Below are 11,364 nucleotides of genomic sequence, written 5' to 3'. Positions count from 1 at the left end.
ATCATAGTCAAGCATTATATAAGTGTGAACTCCTGAAGTGCTTTAAAAGAAAAGAAAAAAAAAAAAGCTAGAACGAAGTTGCTACATTTAACACCATGGATGCTAAATTGACACACAAGTGTGCACTTGGAAGTTCATTTACTAAATTGTTTAAATTTACTAAATTGTAACTCGTTGCAAACTATTTATATGTGTTCCGTTTAAACAAACAAGTGAAGTTGAACATTACTAATATTATTTTATTTTATTTGTTTTATTTTTTTACTTAGCACATATAAATTGTTTGCAGCCAGTCATCTTAAAAAATGTTCATTAAATTAATAATTGTTTAGGGTACAGGTAAAACCATACTTCACAAAGGCTCTTCACTAGTGTCCTTTTCATGACCCTGTTATACAATCGCATTTCTTTAATATGAACATCTACTAGAACAAAAGCTCAGGCTTAAAATCAGATTTTGGGATGATGCCAAAGAAAGACATTTTTGAATTTCTTTGCATCTTATTAGATCAAAAGTGACGTTGTAGAATAGAAAGCTTCCATAGATGTTAAAGGTTCTTAACTGAACCACAAATGCTTTATATTTTGAAGATTGTAATACTGGTTACCAGACACTAATAATCCAGCTTGTAAAGCACAATGATGACAATGGATTCCAAATTGAACATGTCTACCTCCTGGCAATTCAGAGTCAGTATAATCATGGCCTTTGTATTTAAGTGCTCAAAACTGACCACTTCAAAGCTCCCAATAGAATCAGGAATTTCAAAGAATATAAGTGATTTACATTTGCACTCTCATTATACAGTCTCTTTGTGACTGTTTGATTTTTGAGAACGATGACTCAGAAGAGCATCTTGTTGGTCCTTACATTTATTCAAAACTCTCAATCTAAAAAACTAACTTCGAGAGGATCACATGCTCAAACCATTCCTGAGCGCTGCATTTGGCGCTTTTTGGTGCAAAGATGTGTGAATGACTCCTAAATCTGTGCATACGATAAACATTTTGCAGTAAAAACTGGTCGCACGGCAACACTTATATGTGGCGCCAGTTTGTGTACCCTGATAGAAATCTATAGGCTATGTTTACAGTTCTAAAATGCATGCACTGTTCATATTTTGTCATGCCACAGAGCAGCATATGATATCCGGTGTGTGACCTACTTTAGGACTGTTTTTGCACGCAATTAACAAACAGTCAGAGCCAAATTAAACTTTAGTGACAATGCAGCACTGGCCAGATCGGGCCAGTAACCATAATGTCCACTGTCTCGAGCATCTCTCATGCTAGCCCAGTTCCATCGGACAGTCCTTATTGCCAAGCCCTGCTATAAATAACCAGTCTTCATTCCACAACTGTCTTTGTCTGTGTAGTGATCAGCGGTAAAGCCAGGAACTTGTGGAAATTAACTTGTGGAAATGAATTTCCAATATAAACAAATGCAGCAGAGTTAACACTAAACTCTGACCTTTTTCTTAAGCTCATCAGAAAGTGGCAATTGAGACAGTGACCATCTGTCTTTTGTTTATCTGAAAGACAAAGGTGTTAAGAGCCCAGAACTTGCTTCTTGATCCAATCAACTTTTGACATCGTCTCAAACTCAGAGATACACATGGATCAGTAAACTTGCATTTCACAAAAGAGACACAAATGGAAAATTTCACTTCCTATACCTGTATATTCAAATGATCATGAATATATTTAATATGCACTGCTTGAAATACTTCACTGTATGAAACTTTGCTTATTAAGGTTTATATATGAATGCTTGGGTAAAGATCAACATTACATAGTGATGTTTAGACTCTATATATTGCAAATAATGCCTTGGGTAAATTAGATGTGGTTTGGAAAGTGAATTATGCATAGGAAAATATTTAAGACTCTTAAATATTATCATAGTTAACCAGTGGACTATGACTATGCAAATGCAGGCCACATTATGGATGACACCTCCCAGTGACCAACTCACAGGATCATCCAATCACAATGCTGGATTTGAAAGGTGACATCCTTCAATCCCGCTTTCCAGAGAAAGTATTAAAGACATTGACTTAAACAAAGAAGGCCTGTTAAGAAGAGTGTGTGTGTCCTATAAGGTGGTCGAAGAGTGGTCAAAGTGTGGTTCATGGTGGTTTGCAGGGTTCTGTCCTAGACATCAGAACTTTTGCTGCCTGTTCCAGCAAGGATTTGGTAATTGGATTCACAGTGCTTTTTCCAAGGCGTCTGAAACCATAGCATCAAGACCACCACCTCCAAAAATCTGCATGTCCCAGATTTCCAGGAACGTTACCTTCAAAGGAAAGGCATCGGTGTGTTCCCGACATCGAACCACCACCTCCAGAAATCTCCAATTTCTGCGTGTTCCAGAAGATACAGATTTCTATGCTCAAGGATAAAGACGTTGGCGTGTTCCCGACATCGAACCACCACTTCTAGAAATCTCCAGTCTGCGTGTTCCAGAAACTACACATTTCTTCCACTCAAAGCTCAAGAGAGCCAAGTTGTTCGTTTCATGCTTCAAGATTTGCAGGAAGATCCAACTTCTTGCATCCACTGCATCAAAGGCAGAAACGTAAATATTCCACTTTCCAACCCTTTAAATTAGACCTTGGCATAGTGTGTTTCAGTATAAAATATTCTAATGAATTAGATGTTTATAACTGATCGTCAATAATAACAAAGCCTTTCTCAGTTCTTTGTTATTGTAGAATAAGGTTTACCTTACCTTAACTTAATCACCTTCATCACTCGCCTATGCACTTTATTTATTGTACATTTAGTAATTGTAGTTACCCTTGATTACTATTTTGTTAATAAATACACCTTTATTACAATTGTGTCTTCCTTGTGTTGATAATACAGAAAAAGGCTCTACAAGTCAAACAATCTCATTATCCTTCAGATTTGGCCAGATAATAAACTCCTCATTTGTATAATTTAACTAACAATATTTTATTGTTAATTATTTTGACAGTGGAAAGCTGTCTGGTGCCCCGTTTAAAAGGAGTTATTCATCTGTTATTTCTACATTAATTGGTGCCCCCACGTGAGGCTAAAATACCAATATTAATATCAATAACAAGATATTGATTTTAATATTTGATAAATCCAATTATCACTACATCTGGAAAAAACCCCTCTTCTCCTTCTACTCTCATCTTTACCTATAGATTGGGAAGCAAGGCAGCCCAGTGGTTAGCACTGTTGCCCCCACAGCAAGAACACCACCAACTCTGGTCCCCACCGGGCCGGTCGGCGTTTTTGTGCAAAGTTTGCATGTTCTTCCCCTGTCCACGTAGGTTTCCACCATGTCAAATGTAAACGGACTAAGCCAAATGGGCACCATAGTTTAGCTCCCAGCATCTGTATTTTTTCCTTTTCAAAGCAGTTCACATTTAGCCACATCAGAGGGTGAGTTTTTGAGATCTACCTGAGCTCAATCTCCTCTCTCGCCCTGCAAATCGGAGGGAGCCCAGAGCTTAAGGATCCTTAAAGCTCTTTTTTTTGGAGAGGGGGCTAAGATCGTTAGACTTTTACAAGTCACAGAAAGAAAACTCTTTTTTACTTTTCTTTTTTTTTGTGTGTGTGCTATTTTGGTGCAGTCCTAATGAATATATAATTTCCCTCCGAATAGTTACTACGCACAAAGAAAGCTGGAAAAAGAAAATATAATGCGCAAGAATCTTTGAAAAAGTCATATATGCTCTTCTCTTCTGCATGCATCTGGTGTCCTCACATTGTCAGTCAGCACTCACTGTGCTGTGCTGCTCTTGGATTCAATGCTCAGGTTCTATACTTATACTCTTATTTCAAGACTTTTGACAGTGTGTTATCATCCCATAAAATCCATAACTTCCAAAAAATCATGCCAGCAGGATACATATTTTTTTAAAGCAAGCTTACACATGTGCTATTACAATAATTTTGTAAGAACCATTCATTCATATTCATCATTCACTCCATACATGAATGCTGTATGCTCATAATTTATGCACATACATTTTTTTTTTCATCTAATAAATAACTCATACATCACAAAAGTACACAATGTGCTTTAAGACTTTTTGAAGTTTGGCAGACATAATTCTCCATGTTTATTTTAACACATAGTTGTTCATTGTATAATGGAGCACTGTTCAAATGATGTGAATTCGTTTCATAACCTCACATAATTTTCATTAGAGGTTATTAAGTTTAATTTTAGATGAGTGAAGCCATCACTATAGTGAATCAGGGTCTTTATTTGTCCCTGAAAAGCTGCGTAGCAGTCGGCTGGAACTGTAATTAAAAGATGATAAAGCTTTCGCTGATCATTCTGTCAGATTAGATGTTTTAATAAACTTTGAATCTCATGGTACTCCACGGACTCCAGAGTACTTTCCATCAAATAATCTTAAAAATCTCATTTAAATGGTCTCTTGTTCGTTTGAGGATTTTAATTAGTTATCTTACACCAGATGAGTAAACTCACTTCAGTAAATAGGCATTGTGCATTGTCCCAGGTTTAATTTTTAAAGAGTGTTTAAATGTTTTATTATGAAGATATATTAGACAAAAATTTACCAATGACGTACCCATTAAATAATGTTTAAAGATAAAAATACAAAAAAACAACATTGTTATTAAGCTTTATTTACTTACAACTTTATATTCATTTTTCATGTATATGTATAGGTGTCACCGACTCGGTCCCAGTCATTCCCCTCGCTGGCCAGCAGAGGCCACCATCTCCGGACTTCTAACCATTACGTCATCCATTCACCCTGATTCCAGCACACCTGTTCTCCATTCCACTAATGACCCACGTACCACATATAAGCAGCTCTCACACACACCTCAGTGCGAAGTCTTGTTTAGCCCCGGCCAGCATTTCTGAGTGTTCTATCCTGCCTGATCTCCCGTTTACTACTACTGCCCGTTTCACGACTCTGCTCTGTCTTCTGCCTGCCCTCGACCAAAGCCTGTTTCCTCGGACTCTGATTCTCGCCGCCTGCCCCTGACTAAAGCCTGTTACACGGACTCTGAATCACACAGCCTGCCTCTGACCCAAGCCTGGTAATCACACTGTGTCTGTCATCTGCTACTTCCCCTTTGATGTGTATGTTGTATGTCCGCACAGCCGTGCGAGTTGTTGATGTTTAAGTGTGACTTAATAAATACTGCAAAATGGATCCCTCCGTGTCAGTCTCCCCGTTACAGAAGACTTCGCCCAACATGGATCCCGCAGCCATCCAGGTTTTGTCTCACAAAGTCACAGCTCAAGCTCAGGTATTGTCTATTCACCAACAACAACTACCACATCTAACTCAGTTGACAGACGAACTTGTGAAATCTCTACAAAACCTGCAAGCTGCTCCCACAGCGCAACTCACCGCCAACTACTCTCCGAGTCCACTTGTTGTTACGCAACCTCCGATGACTTCCGGAGCTCGATTGGCATTCCCTGACAAGTTCTCAGGTAACCCAGCAAAATGTAAAGGCTTCCTATTACAATGTAAACTGTTTATCGCCCAACAGCCCCATCTGTTTAAGGACGATAATGGGAAAATTGCTTTTGTGTGTTCACTGCTCACTGGGAAAGCGCTAGACTGGGCTACTGCAGTTTGGCCAGACAGCACCCCGATATTTCCCTCGTTTAATGACTTTCTCAAACGTTTTTGCACTGTGTTTGATCATCCGGAGGGTGGTCGTAACGCTGGCGAGGAGCTACTGTGTATTCAACAGGGAGATCGCTCCGCAACTGAGTTCGCACTGCAGTTCCGCACCTTGGCAGCGCAAACTGGCTGGGCTGATGATCCGCTTACCACACTCTACAGAAAGGCTCTGAGACCAGAAGTGCAGAAAGAGATGGCATGTCGTGACGAGGGAAAAACACTGGATCAACTAATTGAACTTTCCATAAGGTTAGACACTCTCCTCCGCACTCGCAACCCACTGTGCTTAATTGCTTCCAGTCCTGTATCCCCTGAGAACTCCGCTGAACCCATGCAATTGGGTAGAACCCGCCTGAACCCAGAGGAACGAGAACGACAGAGAAGAAATCACCTATGCATCTATTGCGGACTTCCAGGTCATACGAAGGTTTTATGTCCCAACAAGCCTCTCCCTAAAACCCTCTCGGTGAGTGCAACCACTATGTTCACGACCACTAATAATGTTATGAATTTGCCTGTCATTTTGAGAAATAATGGAGATGAAATTGAGACCATGGCCATGATTGATTCAGGAGCCGCTGGCAACTTTATCGACTACACGTTTGCCACCACTCACTCCATTCCTCTAACCTCCTGTGATTCCTCCATAGCCATCACTGCTGTAGACGGGCGCCCATTGGGAGAGGGACGCATAAAATTCCAGACTCAACCAATCTCTCTTCAAACAGGCTCTCTCCATGAAGAGGAGATTTCCCTTCTTGCCATCGACTCCCCTAAGCACTCTGTAATTCTCGGGTTGCCATGGCTACAACTACATGACCCTCAAGTTTCCTGGAGAACTGTTGAGATCACAAAATGGAGCAATCAGTGCTTTACCCAATGTCTGCATTCTGTTTCCCCAGTCCAGATCAACACGATTACCAACACCGAAGACCCTGAACTCTGTCATGTTCCCGAGGCTTATCATGATTTAACTGAGGCATTTAATAAGCAGAAGGCTACCAAGCTCCCTCCGCATCGTGAAAATGACTGTGCCATCGAACTGTTACCAGGCACCATGCCCCCTCGTGGTCGCATTTTCCCCCTCTCTCAACCTGAAACTGAAGCGATGAAGAACTACATCTCTGAGGAGCTAGAAAAGGGCTTTATCCGACCATCTACCTCACCCGCTTCAGCAGGCTTTTTCTTCGTGAAGAAGGATGGTAGCTTACGCCCATGCATTGATTACCGAGGCTTAAATGAGATCACAGTCAAATACCGCTACCCCTTGCCATTGGTTCCAGCCGCCCTTGAGCAACTCCGATCTGCCCAGTATTTCACTAAGTTGGACCTCCGTAGTGCATATAACCTCATCCGCATACGACAGGGAGACGAGTGGAAAACCGGGTTCTCCACAATCGACGGCCACTATGAATACCTCGTTATGCCCTTCGGCCTAGCAAACAGTCCTTCCGTGTTCCAGGCTTTTGTAAATGAGGTATTTCGAGACATGCTCAACAAATGGGTCATAGTATACATTAACGACATCCTGGTCTACTCCAACTCATTATCTGAGCACATTCAGCACGTCAGGGCAGTGCTCAAACGCCTCATCCAGAATCAGTTGTATGCAAAGATCTACAAGTGTGAATTCCACCAGACCTGCATTTCGTTCTTGGGTTACATCATCAGCCCCGAAGGCGTGGCCATGGACCAGCAAAAGGTCGACTCCGTGACGCAATGGCCACAACCTGAAACCATCCGACAACTGCAACGATTCCTGGGTTTTGCCAACTTCTACAGGCGATTCATAAGGAATTTTAGTTCAGTTGCTGCTCCACTTACTGCCATGGTAAAGGCCAATAACGCCCGCCTAAAATGGAACCCAGACGCTATTCGAGCCTTTACTCAACTCAAAACCCGCTTCTCCAGTGCACCTATTCTGCGTCATCCTGATCCCGAACAACCCTTTATTGTTGAGATTGACGCATCCAACACTGGCATTGGAGCCATCCTGTCCCAAAGATCCCTAGTCACGAAGAAGCTCCATCTCTGTGCCTTCTACTCTCGCAAGCTCAACTCCGCTGAACGGAACTACGATGTGGGAAATCGAGAACTCCTCGCCATGAAGGCGGCGTTAGAGGAGTGGAGACACTGGCTTGAAGGCGCCAAACACCCTTTCACTGTTATCACCGATCATAAAACTTGGAATATATCCGCTCCTGTAAACGTCTGAACCCTAGACAGGCAAGATGGGCTCTGTTTTTCACACGATTCGACTTCCAAGTCACATATATCCCTGGTTCAAAAAACATCAAAGCAGACGCTCTTTCCCGCCTCTCAGACGATGAAACCTCCGAGAACAATGATGAACCCATTATCAAAGATCCTCTAATTGTCGCTCCCATCCAGTGGGACATCGAACACGAAATCCTCCAAGCCGCCGAAACCAGTTCCACGCCACAGTCCTGTCCAGAGAATAAGATCTTTGTTTCCCCGTCACTTCGGGAAAAGCTCATCTCCGAGGTACATGACCACCCCAGTTCCGGTCATCCAGGCAGCACAGCCACCGTGCAATTAATTCAATCCCGCTATTGGTGGCCATCCATAAATAAAGATGTCATCAACTTCATAAACAAATGCTCACCCTGTCAGATATCTAAACACTCCCGTCACCGTCCAGCTGGATTACTCCAACCCCTGGAGGTGCCACACCGTCCCTGGTCACACATCGCCATAGATTTCGTCACCGATCTACCCATATCTCAGGGCAAAACCACCATCCTCACAGTAGTAGATCGATTTTCTAAATCCTGCCGTCTCATTCCCATACCCAAACTGCCTACAGCCATGGAAACAGCCGAATTACTCTGCGAATGTGTGTTCCGGTACTATGGTCTCCCCGAAGACATCGTGTCGGATAGAGGTCCCCAGTTCACATCCCGACTCTGGTCAGCATTCTTCAAAAATCTCCTGGTGAATATTAGCCTAACATTCGGCTATCATCCCCAATCCAATGGGCAGACAGAGCGCTTGAACCAGGAGATTGGCAGATTTCTCCGCACATACTGTCACTCTAACCAGAATGAATGGGCTAAATTTCTTATGTGGGCAGAATATGCTCAAAATTCTCTGAGAAAGGCATCTACCGGGCTAACTCCATTTCAATGCGTACTGGGCTTCCAACCTCCTCTTTTTCCCTGGTCCGGCGAGACCTCCGAACTCCCCGCTGTGGACACCTGGTTCAAAAGCTGCAAAGAGGTTTGGAACGCAGCTCACACTCATCTCTCTCACGCCGTACGGCGTTTCAAGGAACAAGCCGATCGACACCGACGTCCTGGTCCCATGTATTCCCCAGGACAATGGGTATGGCTTTCTACCCGTGACTTGCGCCTCAGACTGCCCTGCAAGAAGCTCAGCCCCAGGTACGTGGGTCCTTTCCAAATTGAAAAACAAATATCTCCTGTTTCGTTCAGACTGACACTCCCTAATCATTTCCGTGTTTCTCCCACTTTCCATGTCTCTCTGCTCAAGCCTGCTGTTGGTCCAGTCGAGGCGGATAGGGAGGTGGCAGCCGGTGAACAGGGTCCCCCGCCTCTCATGATCGATGGTGAGGAGGCCTACCAGATCCACGAAATCCTGAGATCCAGACGCCGGGGGGGACAACTTCAATATCTCATTGATTGGGAGGGGTACGGTCCGGAGGAGAGATCTTGGATTAACCGCAAGGACATCCTAGACACTACACTACTGGAAGAGTTCCACTCACAACATCCGGATATGCCGGCCCCTCGCCCCCGTGGAAGACCCCGGCGTCGAGACTTGCCTCACTTCAGGAGCCGTTCGTTGGGGGGGGGGCTCTGTCACCGACTCGGTCCCAGTCATTCCCCTCGCTGGCCAGCAGAGGCCACCATCTCCGGACTTCTAACCATTACGTCATCCATTCACCCTGATTCCAGCACACCTGTTCTCCATTCCACTAATGACCCACGTACCACATATAAGCAGCTCTCACACACACCTCAGTGCGAAGTCTTGTTTAGCCCCGGCCAGCATTTCTGAGCGTTCTATCCTGCCTGATCTCCCGTTTACTACTACTGCCCGTTTCACGACTCTGCTCTGTCTTCTGCCTGCCCTCGACCAAAGCCTGTTTCCTCGGACTCTGATTCTCGCCGCCTGCCCCTGACTAAAGCCTGTTACACAGACTCTGAATCACGCTGCCTGCCTCTGACCCAAGCCTGGTAATCACACTGTGTCTGTCATCTGCTACTTCCCCTTTGATGTGTATGTTGTATGTCCGCACAGCCGTGCGAGTTGTTGATGTTTAAGTGTGACTTAATTAATACTGCAAAATGGATCCCTCCGTGTCAGTCTCCCCGTTACAATAGGTTAGGTAAGGTCTCATTACAGCATGAAATGTTCTTTCAAAAGCAGTATTTCAATACAAACAAGCACTCGACTAGTAGACATCATATCGCCTTTGCTGCCCATTATAATTACAATGCTTGCAGGGGAGCACTTTTCAATTTTTTGTTTCATTCAGTGTACCAGTTTCATTTCAGCTATATTTTATAGGTAATTTAAACCTTAGGAGAGTAGTTTCTTTAACCTTTTACTTTTAGAGGATTTTTTGTTGAGAGTTTGGAAATCTCATATCATTTACACATATAAAGTGGTGTGAAAAAGTGTTTGCCTCTTACTGATTTTGTAAGGATGGCTAAATCTGTCCATAATATCAGACCCTGAGAACTGTTATAGAAGTTCATGAGGCAAGACCACGAGAATTATCATGCAATAAAGCAATAAACTTTCTAATCTGAGAAGAAGATCAGCTAGGAGAACAGTTGTTAAACAGTTGTTCCCTCTCTGCCCTCGACTTTGCCTTCTCCACCAGAGCAGCTCACTGAAACTCCACATGGAATGTTCAAGTTCTCCATATGGTGTATCTTGTGGTGTATCTTTTCCCTTTTCATGTTGGGTATAATTTTAAATGTCTCTCTGTGACTTATAAAGTGGTCTCGATTTCGCAGTGGTATTTCTGTTGTCAGATATTAATTTTTACTTTTACTCATTACACTTTTACAGAAATATATGTACTTTCTTCTCCTAACATTGTTAAACCAGACTTGTTGTTTTAATTTCGATGTGTTTGGTGGCCCTATCTATGTTATGTCTTGTCATTGCACATTTTGAATGCCTTTTTAATTCAATATATTTTTATTATTATTATTATTATTTTTTCATTTTGCACATGTTGATCGTATGTTGATTTTATGTTGATCACACACCTTACAAGCCATGAGAAAGGCAAAGATGGCTAATGTGGACAAGACTAATGCTGCTCTGTTTAACTAGGGTAACAAGATGCCAATTAGTTGATTTCTAACAAATACTGTACAGCATATATTTGATGTTTACTTTAATAGCAAACAAACAAACAAACAAACAAACAAACAAACAAACAAACAATCAAAAACTTTAACAATCATGCACTTTTTGAATAAAATAATACTGCAAAACATCAGGGATTTATCACAAGTAAGATCGTGGTTGTAATGGAGGATGTGATTGGGCCTGTTTTCTTTTTTTCCCTTTTTTTTGGCGTAGAATACATGTATTAACAGTCTATCCATGAAATAAAATATCCACACTACTCTGAAAAAAACAAAAAAACAAAACAGGATATCGAGAGTTTTGACGATAATGAAACAGCTTCTGTCAATGA

General features: G+C 42.4%; 1 long non-coding RNA gene across 1 annotated transcript; it reads left to right on the top strand.

Annotated features, from left to right (window-relative positions):
* The first annotated feature begins 2,072 nt into the window (after window positions 1–2,072).
* On the top strand, window positions 2,073–11,317 carry LOC141377501 (uncharacterized). The gene is made up of 2 exons (XR_015506960.1): window positions 2,073–4,680; window positions 10,028–11,317. It is a non-coding gene; the product is annotated as an uncharacterized LOC141377501 (long non-coding RNA).
* Window positions 11,318–11,364: the final 47 nt, after the last annotated feature.

The sequence above is a fragment of the Danio rerio genome, chromosome 14 (genome assembly GCF_052040795.2).
Source record: "Danio rerio strain M-AB ecotype USA chromosome 14, GRCz13ab, whole genome shotgun sequence".
In the NCBI taxonomy this organism is placed as follows: Eukaryota; Metazoa; Chordata; class Actinopteri; order Cypriniformes; family Danionidae; genus Danio; species Danio rerio.
The sequence above is the reverse complement of the archived record's forward strand: the minus strand, read 5'-3'. Positions and strand labels throughout refer to the sequence as shown.